The 24,366-nt window shown below is 40.2% G+C and overlaps 1 protein-coding gene across 2 annotated transcripts in view; it reads right to left on the bottom strand.

The window, feature by feature from the left end:
* The window catches only part of oxr1a (oxidation resistance 1a), a 170,772-nt gene that overhangs the window by 119,537 nt on the left and 26,869 nt on the right, over window positions 1-24,366 (bottom strand). The window lies entirely within an intron of this gene.

Genomic DNA, 24,366 nt, shown 5'->3' with positions numbered 1-24,366 from the left:
GTCCTCATTAGCAGAGTGGGGCACTGTGCTAATTTATTTACTTAATATAACCTCGACAAGCAGGGATGCACAGAGAGAATGAGGAAGAAGAGGCCTGAGCTGGCCAAGCCGATTTGAGCCTGTTACTGTAGCCCGAGTTAAGACCTGAGGAAGGAGGTGTGCGTGTATGTTTGTGTGTGGGGGGTGGTGGAAGGGTTGGGTGGTGGGTGGAGGGGCTACAATGACAGAGGAAAAGATTGAGATTGACAGGACAAAGGGGAAAAGGATGGGGAAGCTGTCAAGGCTAGCAAGACAAACAGAGACAGAAGGCTAGTAATGCAGAAGAAGAGGAGGAAGAGGAAGCTGGCTAGAGGTACTGTGGGGCATGGGGGTTGTTATGTGCCCTGTTTTGCCTGGTCCTCGCTGCATATCCCTCGTGGCCAGACTCCAGGGGCACGTCACTTGATTCTGTTCCAGGTGGTAAAAGCATAAGGGCTCCTGGTGGCGGAGATGTGCCACACTCACACTCAGCCATCTGGTGATGAGTCACTCTGTCTCTGTGCTTGTTTGCTCTGACTGGGCATAAGATTGTATGCCATAGGGTGGCTGTAGCTCAGGAGGTAGAGCAGGTCACCTACTGATCGGAAGGTCGGTGGTTCGATCGCTGGCTCCTCCAGTCTGCATGTCAAGTATCCTTGGGCAAGATACTAACCCCAACTTGCTCTCCGATGCATCCATCGGAGTATGAATGTCGTTAGAAAGCACTAAGTGTAGATAAAGTGCTTGTGAGAATGGGTATGATTGGGTGAGTGAGGCATGTTGTATAGAGCGCTTTGAGTACTCCGTGAGAGTAGAAAAGCGCTATATAAGAATCAGTCCATTTACCATCAATGTGTGTGTGTGTGTGCGTGCACACGCCTGTCCCTTTAGCAAATTAGCACCCTGTTTTATTATATGATGTAAACTCAGAGAAGACATAATCAGTAAAAGCTGAAAGTATCTGGATGTCATCTGCAATATGAGAGAGGTCACTGAGAGATGAAGACAGAAGACATCAGTGAGTGTAAAAATATAGTAAGCAAGACTGTCATTTAGTAAAAATAATTAATTAATTAATTAATTAATAATAACAAAAAAAAAACCCCACTGGGGACAAATGAAATGACACTAGCAATGTAACTTAAAATGCATCTGTGCACTGCAAATGAAATGCAAAACGTAATGGAGACGCCCTGGAGGCGATGCACACAGTAATCTCCTCAGTATTGTGCATGCCTGATGGCAGCATGCATGCTGCCTCCTAGATAGATGGAGCCAACTAACAGCTCTGTTCTTGTGTGACAGCTCCCCTCCTCCGGGCCACAGCTGACCCAAATCTATGGGTTTTTTTTTTTACTCTGACACTCTGGCGCTCCGCTCTCTCCTCAAATCCCAGTATCATTTCTCACACAATTATCATGCTGGAGAGACTGGTGTGGCACCCTTACTTTTACTGCCCCCTATCTCCCAACATGCAGCCTTACTTCACTGTACAGAAAACTGTAGCACAGATTGGAAAAAAAGCAAGCAGGATTTTTTTTCCCACTGGAAAAATCTCACAAGATAGATTTTCTAGTAAATGTGTGTCTGTATAAGAATGAATAAAGGGGGCTGAATTACCAGCACCCAGAAAATATTTTTATGCATGACAATTGTCCGAACCAAGCTATCTGTTTTTATGCTTCAGTGAATGAAGGAGATAGCAATGGCAGCAGGAAATACACTTTCCCATTCTTATGAATGCAATATCTCTCAAACGCTCTGAGGGGATGTCTTCAAATTTACTAGTGCTCAGATGTGAATGCATTAGAATTTGGCAGTCATGGTCATTATAACCTCAAAAAAAACAAAAAAACAATAATAATAATTCATACACTCGAAACATGCTAAGGATTTCTAACAGGACAAGGTGATGACATTTTATATTCAAGTATGTCATTACTCTGAGATAATGTTCTGAAGAAACACCTCTTCTGGACATATTTCTGTTTAAAGATGCTCCAAAATGTTTTCAGTTGGTCAAAGTTTGGACTGCAGGCAGGTCAGTTCAGCACCTGGACTCATCTATTAAAGCCATGCTGTTGTAATGGATGAAGTACGTGGTGTAGTAGCATTGTCTTAATGAAATATGAAATATCCAAGGCCTTTCTGGATGTTGTCTGGATGGAAGCACATGCTGCTCTAAAACGTGTACATATATATGCCTTTCAGTGGTGATGCTCCTTTTCCCAATGTGCAAGTTGCTAGTATCACAGGTACTAATGTACCCCCATACCATCAGAGATGAAGGCCTTTCAAATAAAGAAACAAGATGGTCCCTCTCATCTTTAATCCAAAGGACACAATTTTACTTAATCCAAAAACAGTTTTTACCTTTGCCTCAGTCTGTTTTAAATGAAGGCAGCATTATATGTGTTCATATATGGCTTCTTCTTTGTGTGATAGAGCTTTAACATGTGTGTTTCTGGATGGCACGACGAACTGTGTTCACAGACAATGATTTGTGGAAGTGTTCCTGAGCCCATGCACTGATTTCCATGACAGAAACACTCCTGTTTTTAACACAGTGCTGCCAGAGGGACTGAAAAACACGGGCATCCAGTATTGACCTTTAGCCACGTCCTCCGAGCTTTCTCCAGATTCTCAGAATGTTTTGGTGATATTATGTACTGTGGATGATGAGATATTCAGAGTCTTTGCCCTTACTAATACCTATTCTAAGCTTCTTTTATCTTCCCACAGACAAGTATCACTGTACTAATATAATGTAAAAAATAATAAAATAAAACTAACTTAAAAAACTCTTAAAAACACAGAAGACGAACTAAAACTATATAACTGTGAATTATCATTTTTCTACCTATAGAAGTACTGTGTAGAGTAAATTCTTGTCTAACAAATAGGGAACATTTACTAGTTACTGCATCTGATGTGTTAAAAAAAAGAAAAAAAGAAAGAAATCACATTAATGTGACCTGATTGGTGATCCTAGATCGGCGCTCCTATTGTGACACTATTTATAACTATTGGTGCCAAACAGAAGGCTGGCCTTGAGCGCGCTGTCCTGTTACATTATAACTGTAACAAGAAACAACACACATAGCATGTTATGGTCCCGGGACTTAAAACCCACAGCTTTTCAAAAAAACAACGGTATGACACACTAGTCACAAAATGTACTGAAGAAAGAAACATTTCAGCTCCACATTCACTATTATCATAGAAACTAAACGTAACGTTTTGGCAAGACCCCCTGAATCATTTTTGCAAAAATATGTTTCATATTTAACAAATTAAAAATTGTGTTAGGCCTCTGTGAAAATCTAATGACCTAATAAACCTGCTATGTTTGGTAAATACAAGTACAAAGGTGGAGCCAGCAAAAATCCTGATGGAAAAACTGCTAGCTTAATTTGGTATAAAGGTAGAAAAAAATACAAATTTACCACAACAACAACAAATTAACTTAATACTTAACATCTTATATCTTTAAAAGTAGCATGTATTAGTTGTGTGCCTCTCCAAACCACTCAAGTTGCAGATTCTATACATTATAATCTATCCTGACCATAGACGTATGGTCAGGATACGTATATAATGTATATAAAACGATGAAGGAGCCATTGTAACATCATTGTAATCCACTAAATTGTGGATTTCTTATTTTAAAGCCTCTGTGTTAGTGGCCTGGACACCACAAAATTGATTTTTGGAACCCAGAGGGAGGCACTGTTAGCTATGGCTAGCACATCTGGTTAGCAAGCTGCATCCACAAAGCATACAGGTGCACAGCACAGAAGTATAGACCTGCTAATTAGTGCTTAAAGGCTAAAGAAACACTCAAATTTACCCCCAAAACTACAACACGAACTACATGGATGGCATTTTATGCAATTTCATTAAAATTCTTTAAAAGGTACCAACACCAAAATAAATTGACCATTCAAATTCAGTGACTAGACTTTGCAAAGCTGAAGCCTAGTGGCTAAACAAAGGGTTGTTGTAGGGGCCCAGGCCCATCAGGAGTTGCATCTGGCCATGTTTTTTTGTGAAAACTGATCACTAAGCTTTATTTGACTACCTTGAATTCAAATGTGAATTTTACTGTTGTAATATTGTTATATATCAACCCTTTTCCCATCAGTTCGAGACACTCAGTGAAGTTTTATATAGACATTAAAATCACACTTTCTTACAAATCACTTCAACTGTCTTTATACGGGCTGTCACTGAATTGTTAAGAGCCACATGGCTCAGCAGTTTTTATGGCTGACTCAACCACAGGGCTGTCTGTCACTGCGAAAGTCCTGCCAGAGAGCAGAATGCATATGCTGGGGCCAGTGCTGGTTTCCATCTTTGCAAGAAATGCTTTTCCCCTGAAATATTTTGGGTAATGAAAGTCCACCCGGCCCATCTGTATCCTAGACCGATTTGAGTTGGGCAGTGCATGATGATGTTTCTGAACAGAGGGTGAAGAATGGCTGAGATCTGTAATGCCTCCCTGACAGACTACAGCAGAATAATCCTTAATCTGCACACCTACTTGTGAATACCTCAGTAGAGTGAGCTGTAAAGAAAGATAATGGAAAAAGGGGATAATATCGGACTAATCTTACCCCACAAAATAGCAGAAAGAATTTCTTTTAGTTCAAAGTGTGGTTTGTTTATGTCTTAGTTTGATGAAACAGTTGATAACTGGTAACAAATAAGATGCCAAGTGCACGAAATAGTGGATAAAAAGGGCTTCATACCAAAACAAAAGTTCCTCTTGGAACAAACTGACTCATGCCATCGCTTTCCTCCCCACATTTTCACTGTATTTTATCCATCTATCTATGATTATATGTGAAAGCTGCAGGATGTTTCAGCCTCTCTTAGTGCATAATAGGCGAACATTACATTACAAACAATCAAAAAGTGATGCAAGCGTGCACTAATCAAAGGAACAGATGGCTGGATTGATGGTTGAAGCATAGGTACTTTGCGTTTTAACAGTGTCACATTTTAGAGGCAGACGGTATTGTCGCATCGTTGTAAAATCTATGCTATATGTCATGGTAAATATAATCAGAGGTGGGAAATTAAGTATTTGGTGCAGATGTCCATAATTGGTGGTCGTAGCTAACTTCACTGAGATGGAGAAAGATTAGAAAGACAGGAGAGGAAGAAGAGAGGTTCTATATAAACGCAAGGACTGCTCAGTGCCATTTGATAGACTGGACATTTTTTGGATCTGTACATGATGTTTATTATTATTTTAATAATGAGGTTCAGTTCATTTTGCACAAAATTAGCTGGTAGAAAAGTTATCCAGCAAGTTTTTACTTTTATACTTAGAGTACTTTTCAGAGCGTGTACTTATTAGAAAAGAAAAAGTAAAGAAGTTGAATCTGTGTACCTTTGCCACCTTCTAATATAATAAAAAGCATCTGCACCCTAAGAGCAATTTTGATTCTGTTTGTAATTTATTTTAAGCTGCATGCTAGCACTAAATTCCAGCATGCAACAGCACAACTAACTGCATGACACTTTCTTGGTGCTGTCTTCTGCACTCCATGCTTTGTTCATCATGTACAGGTTGCAAACAGTGAGTTTAAAATGAAAAAAGGACTGATGCACATGTTCAAGATAAACCAGGCTTTTGCTGCTGTTTCACTAAGTCAGCTCCCTTTCTGAAAACTGGGTCTATAGTTGAGTCATCACTAAACCAGAGCAATGATCAGACAACCACTGTGTGCTACCTGAACATGCTCATACGCAGACTTTATGTCAGATATACTGAGTAATACAGGTACAGACTTATTTCCAAGATTAGCAACACTGACCAACCTAACGTTGCACTCAATTGATGTTGCGTAATCAATCCGATATTATGCTAATTGAGAGTCACAACTACAGCAGAGCTGTGTTTTGTTAGGCGCAGAATGTACCAGAATAATGGGAAGAGAAAAGTATTTTCAGTTTCTCAAGACCAACCTGAAGACAAAGAGACCCACAAACAAGCAGCAGACACATGCAAGCAGGGCCTGACAGAGCATCTCAAGAGGGGAAGCACAGCATTTCTTGATGTCTCTGAGTTTTAGACTTCAGGCAATTTAGACTGCAAAGGATTTTCCTTCAGTTAAGAAAAAAAATCCTTTAAAATGTTTTGTTTTTCAAGTTTCTTATGAGCCTCTGAGCATGTGGAACTATGTATAAAAATGCCAGAAATTCCCAGTTAATTCCAGTTAATACTTCATATGGACCTTATGGACTGTAACATGGATATATGGATATATGGACTGTAACATCAAGCACAGATGGCAAAGAACGACCAAGCTGGGCTGAAATGCTAAAACAGTATTAAGTTTAATCTTAGGCTGTTTTTGTATAAACTTCGTAAACTTCTAAGTAAGCTTAAAACTAAGCTATTACAATGCAAACTTCATGGGTATAGCTTTTATTTTAAAAGAGTGCTTAGACCCAGCAAGCAGGGTCAACTTAGGCCACCGGACCCGTCATCCGATGGAGGGACTCCTGCTGTTCATGAGTCCCACATGTTTTACATCACATGAAAAAGTGCACAAAAACTAACCCTGTGGCAAGTGACTGCTAAACCAATACATTTACACTATAGGTTTTTTTGCGTTGTTTTCACTTTTTATGTGACCTGCGCTAGTAGCACACGTTTAAAATGTGATACGTGAATTACTGCCTCTTGTTGATTAACAGTTTTTTTAATGACATCGTGGGAAGCATTTGTTAAGAGAACATCCAGTGTAAACACTAAAATAAATCCTGTGTTGGCAAATAGGAATGCAAAGAGCTTTATCCCCGTCTCTCTCTGTCTCTCTCTCTGTGATGTATTGAGTAAAGCCTGTGACAAGGGAGCAGCGGAGAATAGGCTTTTAATCAGAAAGGCCGAGTCCTGCGCAGAGGAAGGCTGGGGGGTAGGTGGATGCAGAGGGGAGCGTTACATAAATAGTTTTAGGCTGCATCAAAATTCATCATGAGATCAGACATTCATCTTGTCAGATTTATTTTTAGAAAGGGCTTACATCATGATGGCAAAGCAGATTAATAGTTCACAAACTGAAAACAATAGCTGAAGCTAACAACTGCAAAAACCCTCAACATTTGTAGTATTTATCCTCCTGTTAGTGGCCTCTACTGGTGACCAGAGGAAGTGCAACAACATTCGCAGCCTATGGGAACCTTAAATTACTTTGTCATGTTCAAAGACAAGTAATTGCTCTGAATTGCAGTATCCAAACAAGAAAATGCCACAACAGCTCTGCCACTGATGCACTAATCCTTTCCAAGTGTATTATGTAGCCATTTTCCTGTCTGTGAATACAAGGTCCGTGAAAGCCAGTCACCCAAACACTCTCATGACTAATGGCACCTTTCAAGCGAGAGTCGCAGGAGTGAGGACGACGCACACACACAAATAGTGAGGACAAATGATGCAATGTCACTGTGCAATGCAGCTGTTTGACAGCCTGGAATGAAGACGCTCAGTGACAACACAGCTTTGTTCATCACGCACAAATAGCAGAAAGTGTTGTGTGTGTGTGTGTCCCTCAGCTAACCGGGAGAAAAACTCAAATCTTCTGACATTTAAATTAGACATCCAATAGAATGTGGACATAAAAACCTCAAGGGGTCGAACACTCTTGTCTTCTCGAGACATTTCCCCACTATCGCTCGTGTTATGTTCGGCTTTCCTCTCACTCACACCTCAAGTCGAAGCTGCGAGGAACCCTTGGTGTCATTCTGCATTCGCACGCTCACTCCGGGTGACTGCTCACAGGTACACAGCCAAGAGACGAGTCTTCGTTAGCGACGAGAATCACTGAATAATTTGTGACTAATCAATATGAAACACACGGACACATTAAATTAGCATTTGTGTTGTTTCCTACTGAGCGTCACAGCCTTGATACAATTTACCGGGCTTCTGATTTTAATGACGGTTTCTTCAAGGCATAATTGCATTTATTCACTTCTTAGGCGTGCCACTTTGAGTACATTGTTTCCAACTTCTAGAACATTAGAACTGTTTCAAGTATGCTTACTGTGGTTATTTAATGGCTAAATATATGTTTCCCTCAAATATGAGTCATCAAACATGATCCAAAGGCAGGGTTCAGTCATATAATCTTTGTCAGTGGGAACACCACGAGGAGGAAACTGAGAGCTTTAAAAGCCTTTCACGCTGTGAGTAAGGCTGTATGGCTCCAATGTTTACCTATTTGCTCATTTGATTCTGATTTTTATAACAACAGTAAAAAAAAATAAATAATAATTTTCATGCATTTTAAAAAAAAGTCTTGAATGAGTTATATAACAGCTAGCCTGCAAACAAAGAGAATATATTTACCCCTGAGCTCATTCCTGTGAATTATGTATGCAGCAGAGTGGGTGCATTGGGCTCCTCTACACTAAATGACCTTTCATGATAACTGTGGTCCAGTGTCCTTGGGCTTTCAGCCTGCGAGTGGATATTATGCAAGTGGGATGACAACATTGGACTCTGTGTTAGTTTTGAAAGTCACACATGTCTAGGATAAGAGGGCCAGACGAAGGAGGCGCCACTCTTTTTTCTGCACCTTTTATGGATGGTAAGAAATCTCCGGCTCACTAAATTCATTTCCAACATGACTAAACTCCTGAGAAGACTGCCTATATTTTCCTTTGTGTCTCCTATCAGTTTTAGCTTTAATTATCTTTGAAATATAGAGCGTAGCAGAGTCTATCTGCCATATATCAAACTACCTGCTCTATATCCATTTATTCAGATAGAGCTTAATGTGCTGTTTTCTCACAAATGGCTATGACTGAATGGACGACTCTTCCCAACTTGTAAAAAGACAGAATGCTTGCTTTATTTCCTCCTCTGATTAATCAGTGCACTGGCAACAATACAATGTTTTCATTTATCAGCTGAAACGTAATCTGATGTGACTCACCTCACAGCCACATACTGTAATTACAGTACTAGATGACGAAGGTGGTCTGGTTGTGTAAACAGTGTCTAACTATGAAACAGACTATTACACAGCTTGTGACTATTTTTGGCATTGCTTTCTTTCTATCACTAAAAGTTTCTAATATGAAATTTAAATCATTAGAGTGACTCACAGTATTATTCTTCAGCGTGGTCCAAATTACTCTTCTATATGGTTTCAGCACTGTTTTACTGAGTGCTTGTAAGATGAAGGTTCACAGTTAAGGTTCACCGACTGTGGCCTGTTTACGCGTAGCTACTGGACTACTCCTCTATATGGAATTTTCAATCTATTTAGCTTTGTGCAATGGAAATCCTATTAAAAAGGAAATGCAAGGTAAAATGTTCCATGTTTAGGAGCCAGTATTGTTGATATCGATACTTTCAACCTATAGAGGCACATTATGGAGGGGAGAGCACTGTGTTTTCATTTCCAAAACAGTTACTTATTTAACACAGTTCAGTGGGATACATACTGAAATTAGAGGATAGAAACAAATTATCAATCCTATTGTGCTAGGATTGATCCGATACATATACCAGCGTTGGTATGGCATCTATTGGTATTTGGATCAGTCCAACCACCTCAATATCTGAAAAGGTCATCTGAAAGACAGTTTCCACTTATACAATTAAAGAGAACACATCAAATGATTAAAAGCACCAGAACCTCTCACCACCAAAACTCTTGATGCTGTGTTGATCCTTTGACAAAGAGTTTACGTAAGCCAAAGCTCTGACAGTATTAGATTTGATAGTATCTGTGTAAAAGGGTGATGTGTATGGGTCATGACTGCTTGGCTCTTGCATGTTTCCATCTCCTGTGAACAACACTGACCCTGAGACAGATGGCAGGGACCACATTACTATCATTCAGTGAGACCAGGACCTGCGTTTATAAGCTGTCTCCAAGGACAACAGCGCTATCTGCCCTGACAGCTGCAGCTATAACTTGATCTAATGAAACTCCATAGGTCGTACTCACAAGCAAACCCAAATTATTTTCCATATCATATCAGTTAGGGTTCAACCTGTCTGAGCATGTCTGAGGTGGGTTCAAATACACTGATTAGGGAAAAACGTCAAAACATAGATTAGCACCAAATTCTAGACCTGGTTATATCCAGCGGATGCCTCCTGCAGCCAAATCAAAATCTGGCTTCCGAGGGAAACGTTTTGTTGCGAAGCAGCTGCAGAAGTTTTCTACAGCAGATGTTGAGTAGTCTTATTCCCTTCACTCACTTGCAAACAAAGTAGGAACGTGCAGATGCGTGTGTCTCATTAACACAGAAACTCCCAACGGCGCCAATCAAAAACAAACATACTATGTTACCTTGTTTTCAGCACCGACAGACGCCCCCACTTCCAGTTCAAGCAGGCTAATTAGGAATCTATTATTAAAAAACACTGAAATATTACAGCTATAAGGAAGAAAAAAAAAAGAAAACACCTCTTCACACATAAAGTCAGGTAAGCATATCAAATGACGAGGAGCAGAATAGGTTCATCTGCTGAAAATAGGAGCTCTTCCTTACAGGTGGCTCCTCTAAAGCCAATTATTTCCTCCAGTCACGTTACACACACATATGGCAACAGAAGACAACCTCTGGATGACAAACTTTAGGCCACTTTCATGGTGTGATCTGTATAAAGACCATTTTCTACCATAGGAACTAGCAGGCAGATTCACAGAACTCGTAGTAGTTTTAGAAAAGAAGCAAAGCTGTTGGGAAGTGATCAACGACGATCGGATAAACTCGGAAAGATCTAAAACTGCGATGTCGAACTCACAGCTCCATAGTTGCGTGTTTCACATTGGTTGGATGCACTGGGAGCCAGATAGGGTGGATCTCACAGAGCAATCCTAATAGCTAGCACTGCAAACCCAATTAGATAGCTAGTTTAAGCTAGCCCTGCTAGTTAATACAGTAGAAACGCTGCTGCTTAGTGCAAATTATTTTATTAGGGAGCTTAAAAAACAGAAGCGGACCTCTGTGTCCTCTGGATGGCATCGCTCTGAGGACAACTGTCAAAGTCTTTCAAAGCCGTTATATAACACATGAACTTTAAGGTAACAATGCTCCAGCAGCGGTCATAAAAGGCGTGTTGGTTTTCACTTCCCTGCTTTTAGCTTCTGGTTCTCGCACCTCTCTGTGGGGTCAGAGAAGACATCATTTATCACGGCTTGTTAGAGCAACCATCAGTGACACATTGCCTGTGTGTGTGTGTATATACCCATTTATGTTGTGGGGTGGTATGGTCACTTTTCAGTTATATAACTGCAACTGTAGACAGCTGCAGTGCATTCTTTGATTCCCCCTTTATTATGTGACATGCTCTTAATGGATGCGTCCACTCTACACGGTAAGAACTATGTGGACACACTGTATTTGTGCATTTCAGCTCTGGGACACTTTTTACTGACAGTTATTGGTGGAGCTTCTTATTTCCACTCACAGGAAACAGCCTTTTAGACATCTTTGGTTCTTATTTTTGTTTTAATGGGAAAAGAAGCATTTCTGGCTTCAAAACGAAAACATCTTCATAGTAAGGAAACAGCTTTCCAAGTACCTTCAAGCTGGAGAAAATCAGATGTCTGTTCAGCATTTTTTCCATTTGGGAAATCTCATTGTTGTTGTGCCCCTGTTCTTAGTCCTGTTAACACTTCTCGGACTGGTTGATATTTCTGAGATGGCCTAAACAGCCAACAATGGGCGTAAGGCCACACCTATGTGAATTAGTGAACCACTTTGAAGCATTGGAAATAGTGCAGTTACTATGGAAGCAGCCCAACTCCATGAACACCTCTGGGACAAAGTGGATCATTCAACGTGAGCCAGGTACTATTACCACACATTAGTGTAGGACATCACTAACGAGAGTCAAAGTGGGAACAAATCCCTAAACCAACATTTCGTCTTCACAGAAGAGTGGAGGCGATGACGAAAGCGGTTTCAGAAAGGCGTGGGTTCAATGTTCAGATATCCAAAATTTATTTTTACACGTACACAGCTTTTCAAGTGACATCAGTAACACAGCCACACACAGGGGTCAAAAAATAGAGGCAAATAATGAGCTGAAGTTTCTGAGTTGTTTTTGTGTCTTAAAGTGTAAGAGATGCAAAAAGAATGAGTGCAAAACATTCGTTAGGAAACCGGTCTGTAGAGGAAGCTGTTGTTTTTGTTGAATCCTTTCTATCTTATTTCATTTTATTTCATCACATGGTGAACAATACTGTTTTCACTGTGAACAAGGGAACAAGAAACACATAAATGGAATGAATGAAGATATCTGCTTAACACATTTTCTGTCAGGGTGAAAGCTGCAAGAAAGCGAAGACACTGAATGCCATGAGTCATTTTTGCTTCCTCAAGACTAACCGCTGTTTGGGACCGCTGATTAGTAAAATGAGCAGACAGCCTGGTCTGACCTTTCCATTTTCTTAGCATCATAAATTCTAGGGCAGCTTTCCTCTCTCTGTGGATACAGTTGCTTGCTGTACATCAAGTTGAATAAAGATCATTACAGCTTGGGTTCTGTGGAAGTGTCCAATCGTTGTTTTTCGTGTACTTTAAATAGGATTCATGCATTTCTCAGTACCATTGTCAGGGCCCACTCAGGGACCACATCAAAAACAGATTGGCAGAGCATCAATTTCAGAAGGCAAGCACAGTAAAAAATCAGTATAATCTGCTGGAATATGTAGTTTTTCATCCATGAGGAAAACTTTGAGAAAATAATTTAGCTTGCCATCTTTATCTAAACTGTTCTTAATATATTAGTGTAAATAAACAAGGCAAAGCCGCAGTTTTTTTTAATGTTGACAACTTCTTTCCGTTGTCATTGCAGCTCTAAGTTAGCCTGACAGACCTGCCAGGCCTCCAGTAGTAATTGTTATATGATATGATGGGACAATTGCTATGGGGAGAAGGTGGTTTGGCAATTTACTGTGGAAATCATGTGCATTTTCCTGATTTCAGCAACTTCAAAGCAATGGTACTAATTTACTGTAAACATAACAGGTGAGTTTCTGCTGACTCTGTGGCACATTCCCTCTCTTGCGTGCGAGGTGCTAAAGCTGGTGATGACAGGCCCCATCTCTCGTCCCCATTTTAATTTAGCAGCGGCTGGAGGAGAACAGCCGTTCCAGCACTTAATCACCACGGTAAGACTGTAAACACATCACCAGCTGCAATCAGACTGCAGACAGCTCATAGCTAACAGGTCCGGGCTGTGAATTACATTTGATTAGAATTAGATTTAAGTGTTTGCAGTTGCTGGGTTGTGGATCAGATGCATAGATATTCCTGGGTAAGGTCAAGCTAAAATTTTTGGAACTGGTTTAAAAAAAAAAAGGTATGAAGCTCTTTAAAAGAATGCACAAGACTATAATGTGCAGTTCACAAAGTTTACATTGAGCAGAGCTGGGAATTAATTTATATCCAGCTTATGTTTGATGAATGTCAAACGTTCGTCGCTCCGATACAGTTGTGGCGCTGCTTGCAAATAGCTTCTATTTTTCAGCAACAGAGCTCGCCGAGCTGAAGATTTGCTTTGACAGCTGGGAAATGCTGACCTACCTCTCTTGTAACATGTCTTATTAAAGGTATTCCATGTTTATTTACAGTGTACTCCAGAATAATATGCACTGCGCCCTGCATGCCATCAAAATCAAATGAGATGGATCCTGTATTTTCCACCTTGACTGATTTAATTTGTGCAATTTACAGCAATCAAATAATGAAGGAGATGCAGGAAGAGACAGTGTAGCATTACTGGAAGGAAATAGGAAATGAGCTCATCTTGCATTATGATCTATTGGGAGAACGATATGTCTTCATAAAGACTAGGATGCAATGAGGATGCTCCCTACGTTTCCCTATATTTTCCTTTGCACTTTATTTTTAATTGTGTCATGCAAACAATCATTAGCTTGCAATTACGAGCAAAGGAATTCATAATTTATTACAATATTAATAAATTATAGCTATAATTTATTTACTTGACACTTGGATTATTAACCTTTATAGGAGGTGAAAAGGAAATCACATATTAAAATGCAACAGCTAATTAATTTCTGACTAACTGAATAAGCCTACCTGCACTCTGGCCGTCTTTGTACACAACTACTATTATTCCCTCCTTAATACGGTTGTGCTCACAGCAGGCTCACCTCGTGTGCATTCAGTGATTGAACTTGACCTTATTCCTTTGCTCTCATATAGTATTCCTTTCCATGCGTGCTGTGTGCATTGTCTTCGGTGTGCCACCACATTATCTAATTCTCTCCTTCCTTTATGATGAGTCACAGGCCCAACCTCAGGCAACAGAGCTCAGGAAAAAAAAGGGGAGGGAGATGTGATTGGAATTCAGCAGCAGTCAGGAGGAGATGGAGGAAAAAGGGCAGTTTATTTTAAGATGCCTCTGTACCACTGGCTAGATTTGTCAGAAATCATTTAGAGATGCTCCAGTGGAACGTAAAACTAGGCGATATCTCGATGCATATATATGTGGGCATGTATGTCTGTGAGTGAAGATGCACATGTTTGGGGGGCAAAAGGATTTCATAACCATGCAATTTTTCTAAAGTGCATACATCACAAAACACCAGGGGAAAGCGTCAGGCCTTACTCTCTTGGTAGCGCCTACAACAGTTGGCAACAACTGCTTGTCTCTCGTTTTACTGCTCGTCTCGGGTTAGTCTAGTTACTTTGTATCTGTCGGCTATTTAATGAAAAAAAAAAACATTGTCTATGTTTTGAAATGTTACAACATTTTAAATTACAATTTAACCTTTCAGGGAATATGACAAAGGCTGATATCACTCTCATGACTGCTGGCTTAATTGTGTTTCCTATATAAATTTAACAACAGTTGCTAGTTAGCTTAGTTTCTTAGCCTGGCCCTGCAGAAAAATCCTTAAATCCACATTTAAACTGCACTGAACACAAAACCATGGCTAAGAGGCTGATGTTTCTCTAAATCTTTGTGTTAAGCTAAACACCTTACCTTAATAAAGATTAGGTAAGCTAAAATAAAAAGCTACTAGCTATGTCTTTATTTATGGCTCAGTCACACTATAGTAAAAACAGGACGGTAACTTAAATGCTTCTAGGAAAAATCTGTAGTCACCCAGTGACCTTTTTGTGTGTTTTTTTGTTTGTTTGGGGGGTTTTTTGCTGTCAGAGACCGGCAGCAAATAGTTCAACCAACTTCTGGTCATCCAGAGGTTGACGTTTTGTCACTTTCAATCACAAGCACCAGTCACCTGGTGCAAAGTAACCTACCTCCAATCAGTCATGGTCTGAGTGAGAGTGACAACAACACTCTCAGACAGAATTTATAATATTGAGTCTGTGTCAGTTTGCACAGATGCGTCTGCTGTCTCTCTTTGCGATAGAGGACACGAGATGTAGCTGGTCTATCTCACTATTTGGGGAAGGTTTTTTGAATTTCTGTTTCAAATCTCTGCGGTTCTGTGAATGTGAGTAGTTAGAGTTAATTTAATTAGAGTTAATACACATAATTGTGTATGTAGTTTGCAACAGATTTGCAATTTTCGGTTGCAATCGCACCCAACTGATTCTGAGTAGTTGTCGACCTGCTCCACTTCTTTGAAGAAACCATATCAAAGGCAGCAAGTTCACAAGTACATTGCAAACATCATCTAATTTATCATTTAATTTTGGTCATGCAACCACGTCCAACCACTTTCCGCACTGTGACTATAGCATTAGTGCAAATTTTATTCCTGAGTGTGCCCAAACATGTTTGATATATATACGACAAACTAAAGAACGTTTGGCTACAGATTTGTGAGATTTGTGGAATATTTAGGGACAAATTTGGCAAACTAGGAAAACTCATCCAGTCCTTCCTGCCTTCCTTCCAGGATACTTCAGCTGCACTACTTCAAGCCTGAAAGAGGAAGAAAAAAAACCCAGACTAGACAGCGGAGTAAGTAGAGCAAGGAGCTGGAGCTGTGTAGGACGCTGATGAGCGTGTCATTTCTACCTTCCTGTGAACCCTTTGTAAAATGAGCACAACTGGGACCTTCTTCCCTTTGTCACAATACCCACGCGTTCCCTGAACATGTCTATAAGCTATGATTTATCCACACCTTTTCTAATGCATGTCAAACTTTTCTTTTCTAGTCATAACTGGGTACAGAGGTGGGAGGCTGGAGTGCTTTTTTAAGTCAAAAGGATTCCACCTGTAAACCTCTTTGTGATGCCACTGACAGCTTTCTGTGTGATCATGGCTTCTTTTACAAATGCAGTCATGTAAAGCGGCACATAAGGCTTCAACGAAAACAGCGTGGACGCGTTATGATAATTTTAATTCCGTCATATTCAAGTGATCCATTTGCTTGTTTTGCATGTGCAGGTTGAAGAGCCATGCCGCTCGACACTAGAGATATTGTAGTGTTTTAATGTTTTTCTGATATTTGCTTGAATAGCGACATGGAAGAATTTACTGTGCCATCTGTTATAAGACATAAATTGTAGTTAATGTCACACTGGGGTTACCTCCCAGTCAACTAAAGGTCGTAGCGTTTAGTTAGAGCGCTCTGAGACCACTAAACCTGCTCCTCACACATTGCAGAGACCTGTAAATTCAAGCTCGTATGAAAGTCTGCCAGCAACCACACAGGCTGCATATCCTATCTCATCAAAGTGGTGATCAGACATGTGACCATTAGGTAAGGCCAATTTTTGGTTCCTATGCTCATATATGTATGTTGTTGTGGAAAGTATAAAGATATTACACAATCAAGTCTCGATGAAGATGATGGAGGTCAGTGTCACGCAGTCATGTTAGTGCTCTACAGTACCTAAAGTTGGTAAGCTTGTTGTGTGTGACTCACACATTTTGCTCTACGAGTGGATGACTGCAAAGGGGACACAGTGCATGAGTATGAGTGGCCTCTAAATGAAGTCCTCTAAATGAAGATCAGCTTAACATAACATAATGGACTGTTTTATTGCCATGCCATATATGAAAATGTTCTAGTTTGGATGAGTAACATCTGTTCTCGTGTGAAATTTCCACTTATGTACATGCAACGGTTATGCTATTTTTACGAGCAAATGATCCCTACATTTACGACACACCTTGCTCCATTCTACAGTCATAAAGCAAAGCCCTCTGTTTTAACAGCTTTGGGTCCTCGATGCCGTCCTCAGTGCAGATGCCATTTTTGGTCTGTCGGCTTCAGAGAGCGGAAAAAAAATAAATGAGATCATTCAAGTTTTAATGCCTGCTGCCGGAAAAGGATGCGCTCGATGCGCATTCATCAAAAAAAATAAAAATAAATAAAAAGCAGAGGCCCGGCGACAATAAATTCAGCCGCTGCACTTTTCCATGATCACAAAAATGTCACAGCAGTCAGCAAATTGAGTTAGATACAACTTCAGAGGAAGATAGGCGTACAAGCTGCATATCTGGCTCCAAACTGCTGGCTGTTTGAAGCCCTTTTGTCTGGATGAGTGTTTTGTCTTAGTTATTTATTTATTTCCTATAATCTGTCCTTATATAAGATATGGAGTAATATGGGCCACAAGGATAAAAGCCTAGACAGAAAAAGGCTGCACGGTTACAGAAGCATTGTCTCTTTGAAGCCGAGGGAGACTGAATTACCGTGCTCAACAAAACACATCCAACCACCCAGAGGTGCTCTCTCTGCTGCTCGCTGGCTACCGCTGACCCGGCCTGTCTGCATGACATAATAGAGAGCTGCTGCACACATCACAAAAAATTCTAATAGTAACGGTAAAAAAACAACCCCTCCATATGTAAATTTGTACGGCCGTGCTGCACAGGGATGTGGCTGTGCACATTTGTGTCCCCCCCACCCCAATTAAGTACCATTTACCCTCTGGATGACATTGAGAACTGCTGTCGCTGCTGGTGTTTCAATGTGAGTAATGGAATAAAACCTTAATTTGACTCTTCTTAGGCATTCACCCCAGGTCAGCAATCTCCTCGGGCGCCAGTTGCTGCACCCAGCTAAGCTGCAAGCTATCCATCCACCAAGGAGGTAAAGAGAGAAAGAAGGGGGGAAAAGGAAGAAATCGTCAAGAGAAGTAAGGAAGGTGTATGACGTTCGCTGCCGTCACTCATTTTAAACTATCGCTGTAGCAGAGATATCGCTCCGCCTCAGCACTTTCAGCCACCATGAGTTTTTTTTTTATCAAGTATTATAATTATAAGCAAATGGACACAACACTGGGCCCATACTAATACAGCATCTAAGCACCTTTTTTTTAAAAGTTTGCTTGATTTTAACAAGTAAATGAGACTTGTGTTCAAGTATATTCAACTAAGAGAGACTATATTGCAGGTGCTTTCCCATGACTTGTTTAAAATGAGAAAATATTAAGTACTGTACAGTTTTTATCTTGTTACTTCAACTTTAGTGTAACGGCACTACAAAAGCCATTGTTGGTGTAGTTTACTTACACTGCACTACAACATACACTGATCCGACATAACATTATGACCATCTGCGTGATATTGTGTTGGTCCCCCTTTAGCTGCCCCCGGAGGTGTGCTGGGATTTCTACACCAAGATGTTAACAACAGTCCCGTACGTTGTGAACACAGGTTGCTGAAAAAGAAGCTGCCAGGGAGAAAGAAAAAAGGAAGATCGAAGAGAAAGTTCATGTAATGATGGAGGACATGCAGAGGGTTGGTGTGGCAGAGAAGGCTGTAAGGAATAGGGTGAGGTGGAGGCAGATGATTGGCTGTGGTGACCCCAAAAGGGACCAGTCGAAGGAAGGAAAAAGCTCCAATTTGCAGGTATCATTGATATACCTTGTTAATCAAGCTAGCTAGCATTAGCTGATAACTCCACTTCTCATTTGAAGAAAACAAGTTGGTGACCGTGTGGTCTCCAAATGATTGCTATCATATTTATTTATATCAATGCCCTGCTTCCTCTTCCAGAAAATGTGCCACCTGGGGTGACTTGTAAACCAACAGAAAGGTCAGATGTGGCAGACTTGAGTTAACAGAGCTTCTATCTATACACACCCAGCACACTAAGACAACCAAAAAATACAACCAGTTACATTAGTTCTGGGACATTACTGCATATTAGCAGAATCATCAGCATCAAATATACACATTGTACATAGTGAAGTGTTTATTCTGTGGCATAGCTGGCAGTTCTTTAAAACCCACCACCACTCCAGTCACTCCATCCCTCTCTGTCTCTGTCTGTCTATCGCTCATCTGGCCCTGAGTGATGAAAGCACTAATCTAATCTAATCGAGAGAGCCACACACAAGTCTGCTGCGCATCCCACTTCATGGATTAACAAAGCAAAGCGGGAAATGAGTGAAAAGTAAAATGAGTCAGATTAGAAGCGATCACTTGAAAGCCTTCTGAATGACAGAAGATGGGCGGGGGACTCGAGCACAAAACTGTGTGGAACTTTCCTATCGCAAGAAGTGGTGACGTTAGGCTCGCTACCCCCAGCGGTGGTGAAAGCTCATCTTTGAGGTTGGAAATGGAGCCTGGAATGTAATCCTCTAAAATAGTTCTAAATAAAGCTGCATCAAAATTTCATTAGCTGGTGCCCATGGCCCGGAGGCTCACTTTCACCAATTTCACTAGGTGACATTCGACCTCCGTACATTGATCTGATATGTGAAGCAATACATTTTGACTGATTAGGAGTCCTGTGGATGAAGCCGTTTCTTTCTTCCTTCTCACAAAGCTAAAAAAACGCACCGACTCCCGTATTTAAATATCAGGTCGTGTTTTATATCATAAGTCACGTGTCTATATGCGTGTTTGCTGTTGTTCCAGCTGTCAAGCACAGAAAGGTCACAACAACAACAAGATAAAGCAGCAAGGAGGAACACGTGACTGAGTGCACATGTTAAAAAAAAAATAAAATACACTGAACATCTCTGTTTTCTTTTCTTTCTTTTTTTGTCGATTAATAGCCCCGAGCTAGAGGTAAGACAGCAGACAGTACATCAAAATGACTGACAAGTGTTGGGGTGGAAAACTGAGGCGAGGTGGAAGAGGAGAATGGAACAAATACCACACTGTGTGCCTCCGAGAGAAAAAAAAACACAACAAAACACGTCAGATCCTAAAAACAATGACCTTTAGGATGTTTCTGAGTGTTGATGTGAAGCTTTATGAAGTCAGGACAATCGCTTTGGATGGTGCTACATCTAATTTCTAACACTCATGTTGATTACTGCCCGAGAACGCTGGGTAACAGACATGTTATGAATAGATGCACCGCTAGCCTCCAGTGATGTATAGACTGAATTCATCCTGAAAAAGCATCAATAAAAGCCCTGAATTTCTGACACGTTAGCCTGGTTTACACAGCTGACAGCGAGACAAAAAGGCACCAAAGAGTTCAGCGACTTGTCTAAAATCTCAGGGGTTTGGACTTGACATTTCTAGGCTCGATGGAATGCACTTTCCACATTTTCAGTCTTAAAAACTATAATTAACGTTAAAAGCTGCACTTAATATCTTCACATTGACAAAGGCTCAGATGACTAAATGTAATGGAAAAGGCATCCCTCTGTGATTCAGTGACCATTTTACGAGTTCAGTAGCATTTGGAGCGTCTAAAGCTGCGTTATGACTTTTCTTTATGATTCTGCTCATGTGTGTAAAGCAAACAGGAAGTACGCCAGTTCAACCAGCAGGCCTTACATTCTCTCTAATGCACATGCACCAAGAGCTTCCTTCATGGGTTCCTCATGCAGCCACAGTTTATAAAGGCGTGGCCAGGCTGAGACAATTACTCACTATCTAAATTCTTTCATCTTTAATAAAACGATCAGCATTGCTGCTTTACCAGGTGTAACTATGAAGTTTAACATCCAGGCATCTATGAAAACAGAATTTATTACATTCAACGGAGTTAGAAGTTAGCAGGAAGTTAGCTCGCTAGTTTTGCTAGTTACCTAAGCATGATATAGCATGTTCTGACTGAGAGATTTCTGAAAAAATTTAAACGTACAGCTCTGTTATCACTTCCAACCAGGGGCGGATCTAGAGAAATTTTCTTGGGGTGGCGTGAGGGTGGCAAAGAAATCAAATGGGGTGGCAAAATCAAAGCCTTTTTCCCCCCCAAACACACATGCAGGTGGTTACATGTGGTTAAAATGATTCAAATGCAGTAAGCATACACGTTTTTCATATAAATATAGTCTATAACTTAATTATAGTCTGTAGCCCACATAATTACACACTTTAGTTACATAAAACATGTGAGTTTTGATGTTATGTACTGTATAGCCTGTATAATAAATAAACATGTAGCCCAATAAGTATAAAATCCAGAAAGCTACACAACACGGGGTGGTTCATTTACAAACACAAGTCTAACTTAAGTTTCACACTGTTTTTTGTTAGAAAACAATCAAGTCAACAATCTACTGAAAACAAGAAAAAAGCCGATGATGTGCTACGTGATCGCTAGCGACACAGCTATGTTAGCATAACATAAACAGTGAAGCTGGAGGATGAACGCTAACACTTTTCCACTCGATAAAAGTTAACGTGAAGGTTCCTGATGGTTAGAGACAAATGCAATCGCATGGCAGGATGCTGTAAACGGACCAAACTTCAGTCAGGAGAACAACTGAGATAATCCATCTACAATACGAGGTTAGTCATTAATATACTGCAACAACATGGGAATAGAGCAGCTGTGATAGAATACAGCATTAATGAATCAATGGTACAGAAGTGGAGGAAGCAAGAAGAATGAGTTGAATAAAGTTTGATTTATCTGACTGCTTTGTTTCGCTTAATGTGTGTTATAATATATTTGACTTTTTTATTTGGCACACTGCAGTTTAATGTTGCAAAGCACCTCTTTTTAACTTCACTGGATATTATACATGGCTATGCTCAGGATATGTCAGCCCATTTCTACTGGAAATGCCTTTTGGTTAAACTTTCAGCAAGGAATTTGCATTTGCACTGTTTTTTTAATATCGCTTTAATGCACATAAACAGCTTTGTGTTTAAGTGAAAATAAATGGAAGGGGGTTTTGTTGTGGAGTTGTATTTTGTCTCGCATCAATTATATCGTCAGTTATATCGTTATCGCAAATTTTCAAATATATATAGTGATAAATATTTTTGGCCATATCGCCCTGCTCTACTATAAGTAGATTATCTTAAACGGGTGTTTGAAATGTTCTTTGTGAACATTAGGTACAGATATCAGCTACAAAAACAACTCAAGTGACTTGATACAACTCCAGCTCTATGAGCATGTTATGCTTAGTCGCATAACGAGCCTAACCATTAGTTGTGTTGCCAGAAGGGTGGTCCATAATCAGTGGTAGCCATAGTCACATGGTGGCTTATGTAGTATGAATTTTTTTAAAAGCAATATCTCTGCTTTATCTAAATTTGGTCGTAATTTATGGCGGGTGGAAATTAAAGGTACAGTGTGTAAAATCTCACCACTAGACGCAATCAAGTAAAATCTGTTTTACTTGATTACCACTGTAACTACGATTACCTCTCTTAATCGTAGTTACAGTGGCTGCTGTATGACAGACTACGTTGGCTGTCATTCATCTGTAGTGAGGGTGGGCTGTCAGTACTGTTTACCTCAGCTGTCAATATGTGACCAGATCTGTTTACTCTGTAAAACTTTATGGAACCAGTATGATGCAAATCCATGAGTCAGTGAAACTGTTCAATGACAGCAAGACAGAGGTGAGTAGGTGGGAATATCCTGAACTTTTCTGTATGGAAGCACTGCTGTTTTTGCTGCTGTTAGCAGCTGTTAGCCACTGTTAGGCAGAATTACTGGAACTTTCTTTGAAATCCATGTAACATTTCTGGACTCGGACACTTAGCAAAACCTCTTAACGTAATCACACTGGTTATCAGAGGGAAATGTGATCTTTAGGACACTCGAGCCTAAAATTGGCATAATGTTAGCTTATGACCAGCTGTTGTTGTGGTTCAACCAGCTGTGCAGAGACAGGAAGTTGGCATTTCTAGACAATATCAGAATTTATGCACATTTTTGTGTATTGGAACCTTGGCTTCAGTTAAGGAGATACAGCTTGAGGTGAGGAGTAAGAGTTAAAGCATTAATTGCATTGTCGTCTTTGTGTTTTCCCTTCCTCGGTGAAGGGGACCCCTTTGCAGATGATGAAACATAGGTATGATCCTTCTTATCTTGAGTTAAAAGTTGCAGACACAAATTAAATTTGCCTCCTTGGCAAACAAACGTGTCTAAGTTCTCTTTTCCTGCACTTTTGGTGTGCTATGTATAGGACCATATACATAAAATTCAATTAGGCAGAACAGCAATGTTCATCTCAGCCACTGCATTAAAGATGGTGGGGCAAGATGACAAACTGGAAACCACTCACATGTGTTTTTAATTCATTAAGTTCATTAGCATACATAAATTTGTTGGTAGACATAATTACACAATATTAAATATATATTTATGGGGACAACATTATTTGCTTCAATTTAATTCCTCTCAAAAATGATTTACATCAACTTTAAGGTTGATGTTTGAGTAACTGCAATTGAGCTGCCGAATAAATCATATTTTGTCTTGTTTTGTTTTAGGTTTTTTTGTTCTGCATGCACATGTACTACAACAACTTTACAGCCTTTCTCCACACAACACTAAAGCACACATCTGATTAAAACCCAAATTATACTTAGCTGTACTCTTTAATAAGGTCACCATTCCTCTAAATAATAGTCTAGAAAAGGCCACAGCCACTTTAGCTATTTGAACTCAAAGAACACCAATCTAAGCCTAATAGTGTCTAAAGCAGGAGGACACAATCAGTTTTCAGACTAATAGAGTGCACTCCAAAAGGGACCAAGGCCATGTGTTTTAGACAACCACAATGTACATCTGCCCTCGTCATGGCAGCTGTGTGGTGCAGCACACGACGCTCAGTAAGCTCTAACCTTCAAGCACGACAGAAAGCGGCATGTTGTCGTCAAGCCTGACAGACTGTGATCCAGTCCGGCGGCCGTAATGCTCGGCACGTGAGAAGGGATGTGACTTGATCTCTGGCCACTGATTATCGACCATCACTTGACCAAATTCGTCTGCAGACAGAATGCAACAAACTCTCTTCAAATTGCATGTAAAATCGATGGTTAAATCGAGCGCTGGCTTCAGTCAATAAGAGAAGTTGGGCTGAACAAAGCTCTCATTATACAGAGAAAGTGAGTTTTGCAGACAAGGCGATGTGGAAGATAACACTGAGTGACATTTAATATCATCAGTTAATGAAAAGATGATAATACAGTTTAACTCCTGATAATGTACAGACGCGCTGTCTGTGACATTTAGCATATCTGAGAACATGTAG

The sequence above is a fragment of the Neolamprologus brichardi genome, chromosome 11 (genome assembly GCF_056152115.1).
Source record: "Neolamprologus brichardi isolate AB-2024 chromosome 11, ASM5615211v1, whole genome shotgun sequence".
Taxonomy (NCBI): domain Eukaryota; kingdom Metazoa; phylum Chordata; class Actinopteri; order Cichliformes; family Cichlidae; genus Neolamprologus; species Neolamprologus brichardi.
This window is presented reverse-complemented; position numbering and strand designations above follow the sequence as displayed.